This window comes from Manacus candei, unplaced genomic scaffold, assembly GCF_025592945.1.
Source record: "Manacus candei isolate 608988 ecotype Guabito, Panama unplaced genomic scaffold, ASM2559294v1 h1tg000119l, whole genome shotgun sequence".
Taxonomy (NCBI): Eukaryota; Metazoa; Chordata; class Aves; order Passeriformes; family Pipridae; genus Manacus; species Manacus candei.
In genome coordinates, this window is record NW_026138167.1 from 2,534,988 (window position 1) to 2,550,984 (window position 15,997).

Genomic DNA, 15,997 nt, shown 5'->3' on the forward strand with positions numbered 1-15,997 from the left:
GCACTTAAAACCAAAGGAGGAAATGTAGAATGAAGGCAGAAAATAATAGAATAAAAGGAAGAATGAGAAAAGCATTAAAAAACCCCAAACAAACAAACTATAGTTACAACTTTGTAAAGGCTGAAGATTTCCAGTAGTGTGTATTGACTGATTGGTTTTTTCTGGATTATATGCATGTCAAATTTCTTGTTTAATGTTTACCTTTCGTTATTTAAACTAAAACTATGTTACTGCCTGTGAAATAGTCTTTGTATTACTATGACCAGATACAGAAAGCAGCCATCTCATCATGGAAACAGACCTTAGAGAACAGTTGTATCCAATATCTTAAATAGATCTTTTTTCCTTCTGAGGTGGAATTGTCCTGTAAGAACTCTCAAATTTATCTTTCTTTTATTTGGAATATTTTTCTTATGTGTTCTGTGTAACTCTCCCGTGACAGGTGACAAGTGAATCAGGATGCTGGAGACTTGTGCAAGTGAGATTTATCTTCCTTTTGGGCCTCTAGTGTTTAGTAGAAGTTGATTTTCTTTCTTCCTGGTCAGTCTACAGATTCTTGAAATACTTGTGCTTGTTGGGAGTTGAGATCTGAGCAACTCATACTTAACATATCTCCAAGTAGCTTAGAATTAGAAAAGCTTTCTTCTGACAACATACAGGGGATATTCAACTAAGCAATAGGAAAATGCTTCTTTATGAGTGATAAGCTAATGAAAGCCTAGTATTTGTATAATCAGGCTTGCCTGAGGTTATGAGTGTCTGTTAGTAGGTAGTGGAATGCAGGCTTTGGACAGGGTTGGTTGGCAATTATATTTTGATCAGTGTGAGTGTACTGGTGACTATTTGGTAGCAAAGCAGCTGCACGTGGGGCAGAGGAGCTGCAGCAAGTAGGACAGACCCAGAGGTCTGGGCTTCTCTCTGGCAGTTTTTGTTCCATGCAGGGGACTGCTTGCATGGAACCAGCTCCTTCTTCACAAAGCACCTGCTGCAAAAAGAGCCCAAACTGAAGTATTTGCAGGAAAAAAAATGTAAATGATAAATCTTGGTGAAGAAGGCAAACAGGTGGATCTGGGTTATTCTGGGCATACCCTGGTTCCATAGTGGGTGTCCTGGGAACAATGCAATCAAACTCAAGTGCTGCTGCAAGTCCCATAGTCTAGAAATGCAAGGGGTTGTTAGCAAGGAAACTGTTCAGCACAGGAGCTCCAGGGACATGTGGAAGACAGAAACCCTGACTGATAGTTAACTGAAGAGGGGATTTGAAGAACTTGTGCAGTTCCAGCATCCCTTCCTTTCTGTTGAAGGCTTGTTTGCTTATTCAAGAAACAAAGTAGGAATCAAAGACACCATCAACAAGCACTGATCTTGGATTGAAGCCTGGTGTGGGAGCACATGGATGGCTCCAGACTGCAGTTTGTGTGGCTGAGTGTGTTGAGGTTGTGGCATATTTGGACATAGCTCTTGAAAAGGCTTTTTTTGCACACAGAAGGGAAAAGCTGCCCATCCCTCTTGCAGTGGGATACATGAACCAAGATGGTCCTTCTAAAACTCCCTATCATGGTCCTTTGTATAAACCCTCAGGAGGGTTTGGAGAATAATACCTGCTTTGTCAAAGAATACTTCTCTGTCATGCAAAGCCTTAAATGACCTGTCCAATATACAGTGGCTGCTGCCTCACTCAAGGGGGATAAAGACTGAGTGTGCTAAAGGTTCTCTCAGTGCTACCCTGCAAATGAGTGGTACAGTGGTGTGTCTTCCCAGTGGAATGAATAAGCAACTGAAGCCCTTGAAACAAGTATTTATGTTAGAAGAGTTTGATTTTTTAGGGGTTTTTTTTGAGCTGGAAGAAATAAGCTGATGTGTTAAACAGTTCTGAGATTTTATGGAAAAGTCTGCAGGGTGCTGCAGCTTAATTTCAGTTTGTTTGTACTGGTAGCTGGTGGTTTCCAAATGGCTTGTTTGGGGGCAAGCCTTGCAATATTGTTTTCTGTAACTGAGCAAAGGAGCATAATGTATAGGCAAAAGACAGTGCTTACAAGGTAGTGGAGAAAATGAGCTTCCCAGTAGCTCAGCTTTGAAATCCTTGAATCAGAAAAAAAAATCTTGTTTTCCCAGATGCTCTCCTTTTCCCAGGCAGATTGTGTTGTCCTGCTTTAGTGTCTGCTCTTTAAAGATTCCAAATACACAGGAACTGAGGTTAGTCCTAAATAAAACAAACTGGAGGCAGGAGGAGATTTGCCCACTTCTAGCTCTGTGTGGGGTGTGTGTTACTGTTGAAAACCTCTCCTTGAATCGGGTGGTTACATTTTGAGAGCTGTTGTTTCAGGTCCTTGCCCCACTGAGATACCTGTGTAACTGCTTTGGCTGCACTTAGTGCTTTTTAAGGTGCTGTTAACAAACCCATGAGTTGGCAAAATAGAGAGATTGTTTAAGTCTCCATGGTGACTGTGGGGTCCTGAAAACGAAGGAAAATATATTTGACTTCCCAGGGCCCTTGGTTACCTCCAGGCTCTGTGGTTTAAGCTCACAGCTTAAGAAAGTGTTTCTTCAGGCAGTGTGGAAAACTGCATATAATACAGAACATAAAACCTGGTTTGGTAATTATAAGAGAGACATTATGGTAGTATTCAAGTAAAGAAGGGTTTTCTGTTGTTTTTTGAGGAGGTTCATAGAGATGAATTACACTTATGAAATTACTTCAAAAGCAATTTGTAAATAGTACTTTGGGCTGCCTCCAGAAAGTGTCAGAAGAATAACCTCGCTACCTGACAGTTACTACACTTGCAGACAATGTAAGTTATTAATGAGATGGTGAAATTGTGCTTTCTGTTGCATATACTTGATATCTTCTGCTGAACACAGATCTTCAGTTAGTTATACTCAGAGTCAGAGTCACTGGAGCACTGCTGAGATCTGTGGGCATGAGAGTGACAGCTCAGGGAGAATGTGTGTGTAAAATAAGCACATATATGATGTGTCCAATCTGCCTAAATGGGTACCAATACAGCCTGTGGCCTTGGCAGGTGATTACTTACTCTAATTCAACTCTCACATCAAAATAAATCCACTTATTTAGTGCTGACTACCAGAAAGAATAAATACACATTTGTTTTGAAGAATGGAAGTAATCTGACTTCAAGGTGGTTTGTTTGACTTTGTAAGGATACATAAAGGATTCAGGAGTACATGGTGTTGGTTTTGAATGCTTTAACATGGTTACTGTAAGTCAGAGACAAGGACCAGTCTTTTGCTGAAGCTGATGGAGTGTCAGACACTGAATTGGAATCTGAACTATATTTATAGCATTCTCTGACGTGGAATGATGATGTAACACACCCAGTATCAGTGAATTATTGGCATCCACTGTTCATTTCTGCATTCCCCCCTGGAGAAAAGCAGGTTTGATGGTTCAGGGCCGACTTCTCCCATCCCCTGGTGCTTCATCCTCACACAGCACGTGGCCCATCTGTGGGCTCTGTGATTCCTCAGCCACAAACAGTGCAGTGTCCAGGGAGAGCCTGGGGGAACGATTTTATCCTTGCACTGCATCTGTGGGGTTGGCTGAGCCATCAGGGCTTTAGGATTTCACCCTTCTCAGCAGCACTGCAGGCCTGGAATTGCTCTGCCAAAGGTGAAGGCACAGACCTTCATGGGCAGGGGAATGGTACTCTGTGTGTGTCGCAGCAAATCGGGTTCCTGAGCCCAGATGTGTTTGGAGTTGAAAATTTAATTTGAAACACAGACTTTGAAGGCATATTTTGACCTACAGCTCAAGCTGGAAGCTTTGTTAAGCCTTGCATCCCTCCATCCCTTCTTTCTCATCCCATTCTCCAGCAGTCTTTCATATCCTCACTGAGCATGGTGGCAATAACAAATCTGAGTTGCTGTATTCTGATGCTGCTTGAGAGACTCGGAGAGCAGATTTTGCACACCAGTGTTAATAGTGGGAAAAGTCTTTTCTTAATCTGCAAATGTACATATTTTTTTTCAGGAGACCTAATGTATTCCAATTTTTACATTATTTAAAAAGCTGTCAGCTGCCAGACATGGCCCATTGCAGGTCTGGCTGACTGATAGATGCTACTTGTGCATAGTCAACCAAGGACATGCCCAACCTTATTGTTGTAGAGGTTTTGTTTCCTGTACAGCTGATAATCAGAATCCAGTGGTGTTATAGTATCACTGAACAGAAATTAATCAAAATCATGATTAAAATGTAGCCACATTTTTTTTTCTAAAATTATTATTTAACATGATAAAAGTAGACAATGTAGGTGAACAATTTGTTGTATTTAATACTGTATTTTAGAATAGGAACATATTTTGCATGTTCTTCATAAACTGGCTTGTCCAAGGTACTGGTATAATAATGTGAAAATCATTGTTTCAGTGAATGAATTTACAGTGACAAATTTAGTTATTTTTGATAATGAAAGAATACATTTTTCCTTGATGAGTGAGATGGTGTCTGTAACAGTAAATATTAAAGATCAAACCCCATGTTTCTGAACTAGGTTACATACCTGAGGATACCTTGTCTTGGGAGAATCAGCAATTCAGGAAAGGTTAAAAATGTTCCCTTTTGCCTGTAGATATATTTCTCTTTTTGTACTCAGTGTTGTGACTGACCCCATCAGTTATGCCCTGTTACTGTTTATCCCAAAATTCACAAAGAAGCTGCTTCAGCTTTGGTTGTTGTATTTGTTCTTAAATTTGTGCCCTTTTCCCCCAAAATTCTGCTGTGGTAAGAACTCCTGAAATCCTTGGTAGCTGCATGTTGGAGTACAGCTTGTGACAGTAAAGGGGTCATTCCTTGGAAGGTGAATACCTTCATAGCAATCCCTCATTGTTCTGTACACTGCTGCAATTAGTGTCCTGTGTTTCTATTTTGTGAAAGCCAATCCTATTTTATTAAAATTAAGACTTCGGAAAAGCGTGTCTCTCTAATGAGGTTTGGGTTTCAATACTTTGGATGAATACCATGAAAATTTCCAGTGCCCAGTTACCCCTTGGCCTCTGTAAGAAGCAGTTGTTTGTTTAAAGGGTTGTCAGATCACAGGACAGACACTTGCTTTTCTTTGGTGCCTCCTTAGCTGCTCTTCAGAGGGATCACCTTTTCCAGTTGCCTGGTGCTGGCACTAAAGACAGCCCTTGTTTTTAAATGTGGGATGTGTTTGGCAACAAATATCTCATTCCAAATCTCTGTAAGAAATGCTCATTACCAAGTTATTCCAGCATCACCAAGTGCATCATCCACATGGAGCAATTAATAATAGTGTTTTCTTCTCAGGTTGTATGTTCTGTGGGAAGGGTTTTACTCAGGGATTGAGGTTTATTGAATCTTGCATAAATGCTGCTGTCACACCATCCCAGTAAGGGGAGGGATTTAGGGTTTTCAGACTGGTGAGGGGTGTGACCTTGCTGTGGATGTAACCCCTGGAGTGTGGGGGGCACACAGGAAGGGTGGGGAAGCTGGAGATGCTGATTTGGGTGAATGGCTGTGACTTGGCATCTTTTTCTCAAATGCAGTTTTTGAAAGACTTGGGGCATGTTAACTCCTCCCAAGAGGATGTCAGTTCAACTAGTAAATCTTCATGGTCCCTTAACCCGAGCTCCACTTTTTGAGCTATGTTTTAAAGGCAATCTCATGAGCAGTATAATTTCAGGTATGTTTTGCTTCTGTTTCATTTCAGAGGAAGCTGTATTGATTTGTTGTTGGTAACAGTTTGTGATAACCTCTTACCAGAGGGAGCGAAACTTTTTGTGCCAACTTTCAAGAACAGAGTTCTGCTCAGTGCTCTGTGTGAAGGACTGTGGTGAACAGGGTTCCTGAGACTGCTTCCTGCTCCAGGTGATCAAAGACAGTGCAGAACTCTGCTGGTTGTCGTGGCTGGGAAGGATTCCTGACCAGTCTCCCGTGTGCAGAACCATCTACAAACCAGCTTCCTGATGTGATTGACTGCAGTGCTGACCACCCAGCAGCTTTTCCACCAAACAGGAGCATAAATGGACTGTGGTACAATATCCATGTGCTTGATGGAGATGGGGCAGAAAAACAGTTGGGCAGTGTATTGACTTAGTTGACTTCCAGTGTTCCTCTCCTCAGCCTTCAAAATGAAAAGCGTTCTTGTGGTCATTATTTTAAATTTTAATCAGTTAGGCAATGTTAGGATGGATTCTGCCTGACGGTGAGACAAGTCTCAATCAACCGTGTACTTTGGTATGTTTGTTGTGGGGAAGCAAATAACAGTGTGCTTCATCTTGCACACTCTTTTTGGGTTGAGCTAGAAGATGGAGATTCCATTTGTAAGAACTTGTTTCCAAAGGTTGAACTCTGCTTCTTGGAGCACACTTGCAGACAGAACAGATTTTCAGATGAGCCCAACCGATGCAAAATCTATTCCTTCTCCTCAGCTGAGAGCTGAAAAGCTAATATTAGTTTTCCTTGTTTACTGCTCATTTCACTGCCAGATACTTCCAAGTTTGCTGTGTTTGGCATTAAAATAAGTTACACACAGGACACTAGAGGTTGACTCTGATTATTTTGTGTTGTAGAAATGGTCAAAGCGTGTCTTGCTGGCTGATGAAGCTTTCCAATGCCTTCCTTTGGAGTGTTGTGTTTGGAATACTTGTACCTTTCATTTTTTCCCCCTTCCCTGCACAAAAGTTGCTTTAAGAGCCGCGTGTTGGATTGGAAATGACCTTACTTGCCTTCAGTTATAAATAGCAGTGCAGAGGAAGGGGATTCCCCTGCTGCCAGGCCCCATTCATGGCTGGCTGTTTTGGTTGGAGCCACGTCTCACAGTGCACTTTGACTTGCTGCAACAAAAACACGTGCCAAAAACTGTGCACTTGAGCTCAGGAGCAGGGAAAGTTGCTGGGATACAAATGCTTTTTTTTTTTCCTTTTTAATTTTTTTTTTAAAATTAGTGGAATTAGAGATGCCATAACATGCACTGAAGCAGTGCCCATGTGCTGTTCTGTGTCCCTCATGCATCATTTTGGGCTCTGTTGAATCATGAGAAGCTGCTAATGGTGAAACACTGCTGAAATATGTGAGGAAAATAAAACTTGTGCCTATGATGGCTTGAAAGGACAACACAATTTCTTTTTCATGAGGCTTTCTCTTTTAAGGCTGTGGTTCTGTAGCTATTGTGGAAACACAGCACTTGAAATACATGGTGAAGTAACTAGTAACATTTTGGTGTGTGTTCTTTCTTTAAGGCAGCATTTCAGCAGTTTTTCAAAGATCTTTTATATAAAGTGTTAGTAAAAATATACTCTAATTTAATATTAGGAGTGCTAAGTCTTCTCAACCATTTAATTACCTATATTGTGAGCTCACTAGCTGATCAGTTGTCTTATTAAAAATACATCTTTGGTCAAATGCAGGTTTATCCTGGTGTCCAGTTTGCAGCTCCACCTGTAAGTCAGACTGGTTTTATCTCCAGCTTTGCAGTGCAGGGAGTGCTGGTGTGTTGGGAGGAAGCCCTTGATCATTTAAAATGCCATCATATGGTTGATCCTTGATCTTGAAAGTAGTGCCACTGGGACAGTGTGGTTCCTAATTCAGTGGTTTCTCATGGATTGGATGAAAAAACAGCTCCTTTAACAGAGTGTAAAAATATCTGTTATGTGTAAGGAAGAGCAGAATTAGTGATACACCATTATTTTGTACATCACTATAACTTAGTTTTGAAGGGAAAAGGAAGCTAAGCTTGGCTTCTGACTTAATTAAAGCACTGACTAAATGGATTTGACATTGGCAGTAGATTTATGTCATTTCCCAAATCAAGACAACAAAACTGGGGGAGAAGGTCGAATTAATTTGAAAAACATGAGCTGGGCATAGACTCTTGTCAACCCTTTCCATGTCAGACAAACCACATTTCCCTGGTTCAGCCTCTCTGTGATTGTCACAAGTAGGTTGAGTGGTGTACCTTCAGTTGTTGAGATTCAGAGACAGTTGTGGTTTTTTCAATGCTCAGCTCTTGAGACAAGGAGAATTTGGAGTTAATTTATGTCATAAAATTTAGAGGCATTAACCACCATCAGCTATTTTTTTTTTTTAATTTTTATTATTGAAGAAAACAGCAACGGGTCAGACTATTTGTATAAATATCAGTCTGGGAAGACGTGTGGAGTGTAATTAACTCAGCTGCATGTAAATGAAATCAGTTTTGTGCTCCCCATCTGTATGTACTTCAGTGAGACTGATCTAAGGAGTTTTGAGTGACTGGCTTATCGACATTCAGTACCTTGGCAGCATTTTCTTGCTCTGAATATGTAACCATTTGAAAGCTGGGTCTGAGCAGTAGGACTGCAAGGACTTGGACATCAACCCAAATGCCATAGAAAAGGATCTGAATAATCTTTCAGCACAGTTCAGAGCCTGCTGCTGATATTTAAGTGCAGAAAGACTGCAAGTCCTTGCTGTTCCCAGATCTGTGTTGGGCACTACGTACACAGAAGGCATCTCTAAATATTCATTGTGGAGTTTTGTAGCATAATACTGCATTCTGTATCTTAAAAATACAGAGATCATGGAATACAGAGATCATTTAGGGAACAGCTGGTCTTGTAAATAATCCCCAAGAGTGCAGTGAGTTCACCCAGTGCTCCAGCAGTGCTGGCTGTGGTGTGTTCTCCAAAGTTCTCATCCTCTGGATTGCTGAAGTGTTACACTTGTACTGCTGAGAATTCAACATTTGGTGTCCTGAGGTCCTGTTTCACTGGTGTCTCTGACAGGCCAGCAGTGTGTAACTGGACTGTAGAAATAAAGTAAGGTTCTGTCTGGTAATTCCAGTAAGGACTTTAGGTAAGGAAGTTACCTAAGAATAGATTAGAGTACAGGTTTGGATTGGATCCCCAGTCATTTCTGGCACACCTTCAGTTTTCTTCAATAAAATTATCATTGCCCTTATCTGTAAACCCTTGAGATGAAATGACTTAAAACATACCTGCACATGTTTATGAAGTACCTCCTTCTACTGAACCCTCAAACTGCAGAAAAGCTGTTTCAGTGGTTTTTTTAATTGAAGGGAAAAAATCTAATGTTGTACATTACTTTTGATAAGTTTTGTAGGTTACCCTGAGTAGGTGTAGAATAGCAAACACTGATCCCCTTCTGCATTGGAGGGCAAAAGGCAGGTGCTCGTGCCCTGAATTTCTAATGTCTCTTGAAAATGTTGTATTTTAATGCAGTGTTACTGCACAGATGAGCAGCAGTGCTCCAGTGAACTGCAATGAAGGCTGCTGTAGTTTCAAGAACAACAAATGACTTCATTTCCTGGATATATATATTTTTTATTTTTTTTTTGTGGAAAGCTAACCACTTGTAAACTAATCCTTGGAACCTCTGAGAGCATAATGGAGTGGCGTGTTCATTACTGAGGCTGGGAGTAATGAAACCAGTCAGAAGTAAAAGGTACAGTGTGTTTTTGTGTATCTACATTGTGTGTTTGCATCACTGGATAACACCATCAGCAGCTTCTAAGTTCTGTTTAAACATTGTAATTAGTTTTGTGAGCATGTTGAACATTCCAAGGGCAAGTATTAAAATAAGAGAAGTTATTTGTTAGACTCATGTAATGTGAATTTTAGTGATTTGAAAGGGAGAGGAGGCTCATGAAGAAGCACTTTAGTTGTAGATGGTGCATTTCTTCCCAGATTAACATTTTAGCACCAATGTTCTAACATTTCACATAGACTGAAAATCTTTGTTTTGGATTGCAATATTCATTCCTTTACTGGCTCTACTGTAATTTTTTTTGCTTAGTTTGCTATGGGATGTTTTAGCCCGAATATGCCAATGTTGAATGGATGAGTTGCATGAGAATAAAATGTGGGATTTTTAGGAGTTTGTAAAACATGTTACTAAAGGTACTCTGTTAGGATTTGGCCAAAATACTGTAATTTTTGACAGCCTCAGACTGTGCCCTTCAGGTTCACAGATGTCAGTGAGGACAAATGACTCTGGCATTTAAAGAGAAACTGGATTCACGGACAACTAGATGCTTGAAGAGTCACTGGTTTGCCATAGTATTTTATCACAGATATCTTAAATTAAGATAGCTTGTCTATCCAATTTAACCAACAAGTGCTGGGTGATAGAAATAGTGATGCTGCAAATCTCTCAGCAGTTTCCTTTTCCTCCAGCCCGAGCTCTCGTGGGAGCACTGCTCAAACCCTGGGGTTTGCTGTAGCTCCTGTGTGTTTGGGGAGCAGTTGCTGCTGTCAGGTCAGTGCAGCTCAGCTCTGCAATCTGAGCTGCCCTGGTTTGTTGTGAACCTCCCTGTGCAGTCCTGCAGCAGGGCTGGCTTTGCTGCCACACCTCCAGTTGTTGGGGTTTTCTGTCCTTCCCCTTGATGTGTCTGTCCTTCTGAAGAGTAGTGTCACAACGTGCTGTTGCTTTCACTCCCCCTTTGCTTAGGTAAAAGGTTTGAAGTGTTTTTCTCCTCCCAGCTCCCCCCAAAGAATCCTCTGATGTGACTTGACATCTCATCTTGCTGCTGCCAGGCTGTCCTGTTGACCTGTTCAGTGTTCTAAGATCTGGGGTTGGCAGGAAGGAAACAGGAGGTACAATATGGGGGAATATTTTACTGTCATTTCAAGTTCTCCACACCTCACAAACAGATGGTGCTGCTCAGTGTGGTGTTGTGTGTGCTTTAAGAAGCCTTGCAAAACAAGTGGCATTTATTTTGTGGCACTTAGCCTGTAGTGTTTATTATGTGCAGCTGATCAGTAATCAAAGTTTAGACCCTGCTGCCTTAAAACTGCATTGTTCACCTGCATCCCTTAACATATTAAACGTAAAAAGGAGGAGAAAATATTGTTAATAAAATGCATGTATCTTTTTTTTTTACGGTCTCACAGCCTTAGGGAAAATATTTGACTGCATAACCTATAAAGTTATATCAACAGGAGGAGGGAGAATGTAAAGCAGTCAAAGTAACTAACTGTGATCAGATTTAACTTGGCAGTCTGGAGTTTGTTGCTGGGAGCTTTGCTCTCTGACAGGACACCGTGTATCTGTGGTGTTCCCCTCATGTCAGTGTTCTTGGCATGGGAATTATTCACAGGAGTTATTTTGTTAGTGCTGGTGCATGACAAATGCACAGAGAGGTTTGGGTTGTAGTATATTTTGTTGCTTAGTTTGGAAACAGGTCACGTTGTCCAAGCAGAATTCTTTCTAAATGCCCAGGGAGTGTCCTGTTGGGTGGCATTTCTGCCCAGATGCCTGAGCTGGCTGCAGGAACTGCAGTACTGGAGCAGCTGATTTCCTCACTGATTTCATGCTCAAAGTTCTGTTCCCTTTCTTCTTTGCTGGTTCCCCTCTGGCCACCTCCAGAGCTGGAGCTTTGGCAGACAGTGAAAGATTTAGGCACATGCAAAGTGTGTCATCCCCAGTGTGTGTTTTCTGAATGTATTGTTTCATCTCTCTTATTTCAGCCCACTGAGGCCCCTGATCAGAGCAGCTCCTGGGGACTAGTTGGGTGCCTTTGCTGCTTTGTGTTGTGTTGTTGTTGCAAATAATGGATAAGACTGGGAATATCATATTTGAACAACTACCCTGGAGGAAATGGTGTTATCTGCAGAGGAATGGAAAGAAGAGAATGGTTGCTGAAATAAATGTTCTGGCAAGAGCACTGAAAAAGAGAAGTGTTTGTTTTGAGCAATTCCTTAGGTGCTCCTTCCTGGGAGTGCCACTCCACAGTATTGCAAACCCCTGTCTCGCTGCACTGAGGTTGTAGAGAAACACCTGAACAGCAAAAACTGGTTTTGTTGCAAGGATTTCGTGCTGTCACAACTGAGAAATGGGAAATGCTAGAATGTTTTTTTTTTTATCATCACCTCAATTTACTATGACTGGAGGCAGAAACATGAAAACACTTCAGTCAAAATGTGGTTCAAATGTGATGGGAAACTGCACACCCCCTTTGGACAGAATCTCTTGGTGTCTTCCTCAGTTGTCCTGCTCTGAAAACCAGGGTTTCTTCAGCATGGACAAGTGTTTTGGCTTTATTTTTTTTCTTTAGCTCATTTTTTTCCTTTTTTTAATGCAGATTGGCATGGTACCTTAGCTTCCCCAATATTTTGTTTGAGGCTGTTTTCAGGCACAAGAATTTAAGTGCAAATAAAACTAATTTTCTTCTCCCACTGACATTCCTGTCTCCACTGGTGTGGCTCTCTTGTGCCAACACAGAGGATTCTTAGTATCAGTTACATTTAATTGTTTGAGTACTGACTTGAGGTTGATACTGACTTGATGTTGAAGTGCAAACACTCAGACTTATCTGGAATTTTCACCCTTAAGGATTGTTTCAGCTGCTCACTGCCCTGCAGATCCTTATGGCTCGGGTTGGGGGCTGTTTCTATGTGTGATCACATCAGTGATCACAGCTATTCCCAGGGATATTGGGCTCTTCTGTTACACACAGGAAAACTGGGAAAATACTAGGAAAAAAAATAAATAATTTTTTACTTGCTCTCTTTGTTTTCTTTCCTTCCCTCGCTGTGTATATTTGTTGATTAACTCTTACAAGCCCCTGGTTTGATTTTTTTTTTTTTAAATAGGCTGTAACAAGTCCTAATTATATGCTAATTTTATGTTGTATTGTGGGCTTGTTTTTTTATTGGTTTGTTTTGGATTTGGGGTTTTTTTTGGTTGGTTGGTTGGATTTTTGGAATTTTTTTTTTGGTGGGGGTGTTTTTTGGGTTGTTGGTTTTGGGTGGGTTTTTTTTTTCATTTTGTTTGGTTTTCTTTTTTAAGGAAAAGGAAACTGCTTTTAGGGAGGAGGAAAAGATAATAAACTGGCCTCTCCTGCAGAGGAGGAATGTTCACCCTGCCAGACCCAAAGCCAGCCAACCTCCACTGTGATGTCAGTCCAGCAATAAAGCTGCTGCTCAGGCAGAGCTTCCCAAGTCACTTTTGGGCTTTTTGGCTTGCAAAGGGTGATCTGAGCCACGTTAAAGTTGCAGTTGAAACATTCTTTTCACAGGTGGGGCTGGTGCTTTCAGCCCCCAGTGCTGCCCCAGTGTCCTTGAGTGGTGTTCACGTGGAGCTCCAGGAATGTCCCCAGTGTCATTCAGCTCCTCCCAACCCTGGGCTCTGGGTCTGTGTGTGGACAGGAGAGGGGATGACTGGCTGTTGTGGCTACAAAATGTGCCACTTTTGGTTTAGTGTTTTCATGACTGTCCTAATGAAGGGCGTTAAAAGGGGCTCGTGGTTCAAAAACTGTTCTAAAGGTTCTTTTTTTCTGAGGCAGATGGAAGCTTGGTGAGAGCTGCTCAGGGTTGCTGTAATAACTTGCACTCTGAGATGCAGAGCTGGCTTAGGCAGCATGATAAGGAAAACCTCAATATTATGAGTTTTGGAAAGTTGTGTCAATTCATATTTCAGGAAATGTAAAGCTTGTAAGAAATTGTGCAGTCTGGGTGTCCCTTTGCCTTTTCTGGCAGCAGGGAAAGACCACTCAGAATAGGGTCTTGAATTATTTCTCCTGAAGTTAAGGGCAAGGCACTGGTTCTTGTTTTAGTATTAAAAAAATGCACAGTTAAATCAGGTATTAAATGGTAAGCATTTTAATTAAACTGTGTGCACACTGGTTCACATTCTCTGAACCTCTTAGTAAGTAGGAGGGCCTGGCACTTCTTTTGCTTCTGTCCACATTTTAGCAGAATTCTTCTTCCTATTCCTGTTGCTCTGTCATTCCAGAGTTGTCTACCTCTCTGCTTTTTTTCCCTTAGATTTCTGTGTAGTGTTCTCAAAGAAAAACAATCCAGTTTATATGACTTTGGAAATTATATTGGTAATCAGGACATGTCTTTTCAGTCAACTCTGTTATCTGAAGAATTTTCTGATTTTTCTTACATCTCTGAGCTCTGGCTTCTGGAGAAAACCTGTTTACTGAGAAGTAGGGAAGAGTTGTGAGAGAGCTTCAGTTTAAATATTCTTTTCTACTGAAGATTTTTTTCTTGTGTGTGCTTTCCATACTTCAAATAAATAGATGAGCATTCCTGGCTGGTTCATTTTAGAATGTGTCAGAAGCTGTTATCTTGGTACACCAATGGATGAGAAGTTAGTTGTCTTTTGAAAATGTATAAAGAAATACTGAGCTCAAAACACCTGCTTTGACAAATTAAATAAATGAACAAGATGCATTTTATAGATAAGGGGAGACAGAAGGAAAGCTTAAACATTTTAGTGGTAATGAAATAATAGAATCCAAAGATATAAGGAGCCAACAAGTAATGCTGGAATTATAGTACCAAGTTATTACACATAGTGTATAGGGAAAATATTGATTTTATATCATCACTGCTTATATTATCATTGCAACAAAGCTCTTTTCCTGGAACCTGAGGTGTATAGGAACTGGAAATGCAGCCACCAGAAGGAAATGTAGAACAGCTCCCAGTGTTCAGAAGGTTGTTGAGTGTGATATTTGAAATAGTTGAAAGGAGTTACTCACATGACTCTGTGATTTGTAGGGTCCTTCCATCGAGGGTCCTTTAAAGAAAGATCTTATTTAGATAAGAGATGGGAACAGAGTTGAAGTTGTTCTTTCTTGGCTTGGAGTGTTCACCATTATATTGAAAAGCTTCTGCCTGAAATTACGTGAGGTAAAGAGCGAATTAGTGGAGTTTAATGCTCAGGACCTCTGAGATTCCCAAACCATGGGAGTGCCCCATGCATGCTCCCTTGGAGCCTTGCAGAGCAGACCTTTCCATGGTCCCAGAGCTCTGGGGCAGCTGGGCTTTGGTTGCTGTCCAGGGCCTGGGTTCTGTGCCTGCCTTGGCTGTGTGTGAGCAGCCAGCTGAGGAGGGCTCAGCTCTGCAAACTCCCTCTGCAGCTCAGGATTTTTTCCATATTTCAGCAACTGTTCTTTTGGTGGGTGGGAACTTCACAAACAGCTGCTGTGAGCAGATCCTTAAAAGGTCTTGGGAAACTCTGAGGAAACTCTAAACCTAGAACAGACCCTGCATTGCAGCCATGGGTGTTGTTGGTCATCAAAACATGCATTCCCTGCCTGGGTAAACAAACAAGTATAGGCTTTTATAAGGTTCTTGCAAGAAAGCTCAGTGTAAATTGAGGAAGACAGGGCTTTTGTTTACTTGGGATCTTAGTTTTATTTTGCAGTTGGGCATTTGAAAATGCTACCACCTCAAAAAGCCAGTATGCAATTTAATAAGCAATTATGCAAAACAAAGAAAGCTTCCTGTTAAGCAGTTATGTGTGCAGGTGTTGTGTGATGAGTTTTCTGTTTGAATAATTTTGTCTTTCACCAAGTGATTAGATATCTCTGATTTTGAACTGGATTATTAAATACCAGACTGAATTTTAATTGCTTATGTGCACTTCAGAGGAGCTGGTTCCAGAAGGTGCTCTCATCACTGGGATGTACATTGGCACCCTGTTTGTCTTTCTCCTGTGATACTGTTACTATTCCCTGTTGCCAGAACATCTGAAACAAAATTTCTCCCGCCCTTCTTTTGCTTGGGAACTGAGGAGAACTATTCTAGGTGACAAGAAGAGTAAAAGAAGTGTTGGTTTGCTAGGGAAAGGTAAATAGATAATACAGTGATGATGACATGACTCTCTTGGACTTTGGGACCAAAAGATTTGGGGAAGAATAAGCAACAAAGCCTGCTGGATTACAGCTTGGGGAGGAGGAAATGATCACTACAGTAAACTGGAAAATATCCTCCAGTATAGGACACAGTGAAGAACTTGCTGGCTATAAATGCTGTGTCATGGGCAACCTGTTGCCTTCAGTAGCTGAGTTCTTGATCTTAATGCATTTGCATGTGCAGTATGTTGGAAGTGCAGAGTGCTGAGGTGTGGAGGACCTGGCACACTGCTCTGCACTGCTGCTGCAGCCCCAGTGCCCACGGGAGCCTTGCTGGCATTCCAGAGGTGGGCCACTCCTCTTGACCTTCCCTGCATTCCTGGAGTTCTAGTGGCAATGTCAAACCAGAAAACTGGCTGCCAAGT

General features: G+C 41.3%; 1 protein-coding gene and 1 long non-coding RNA gene across 7 annotated transcripts in view; one reads left to right on the forward strand and one right to left on the reverse strand.

Annotated features, from left to right (window-relative positions):
- The window catches only part of TLN2 (talin 2), a 157,167-nt gene that overhangs the window by 10,578 nt on the left and 130,592 nt on the right, over positions 1-15,997 (forward strand). The window lies entirely within an intron of this gene.
- Positions 13,361-15,963, reverse strand: LOC127462135 (uncharacterized). The gene is made up of 3 exons (XR_007900300.1): positions 14,726-15,963; positions 14,475-14,610; positions 13,361-13,909 (listed from the first exon to the last, which is right to left on the reverse strand). It is a non-coding gene; the product is annotated as an uncharacterized LOC127462135 (long non-coding RNA).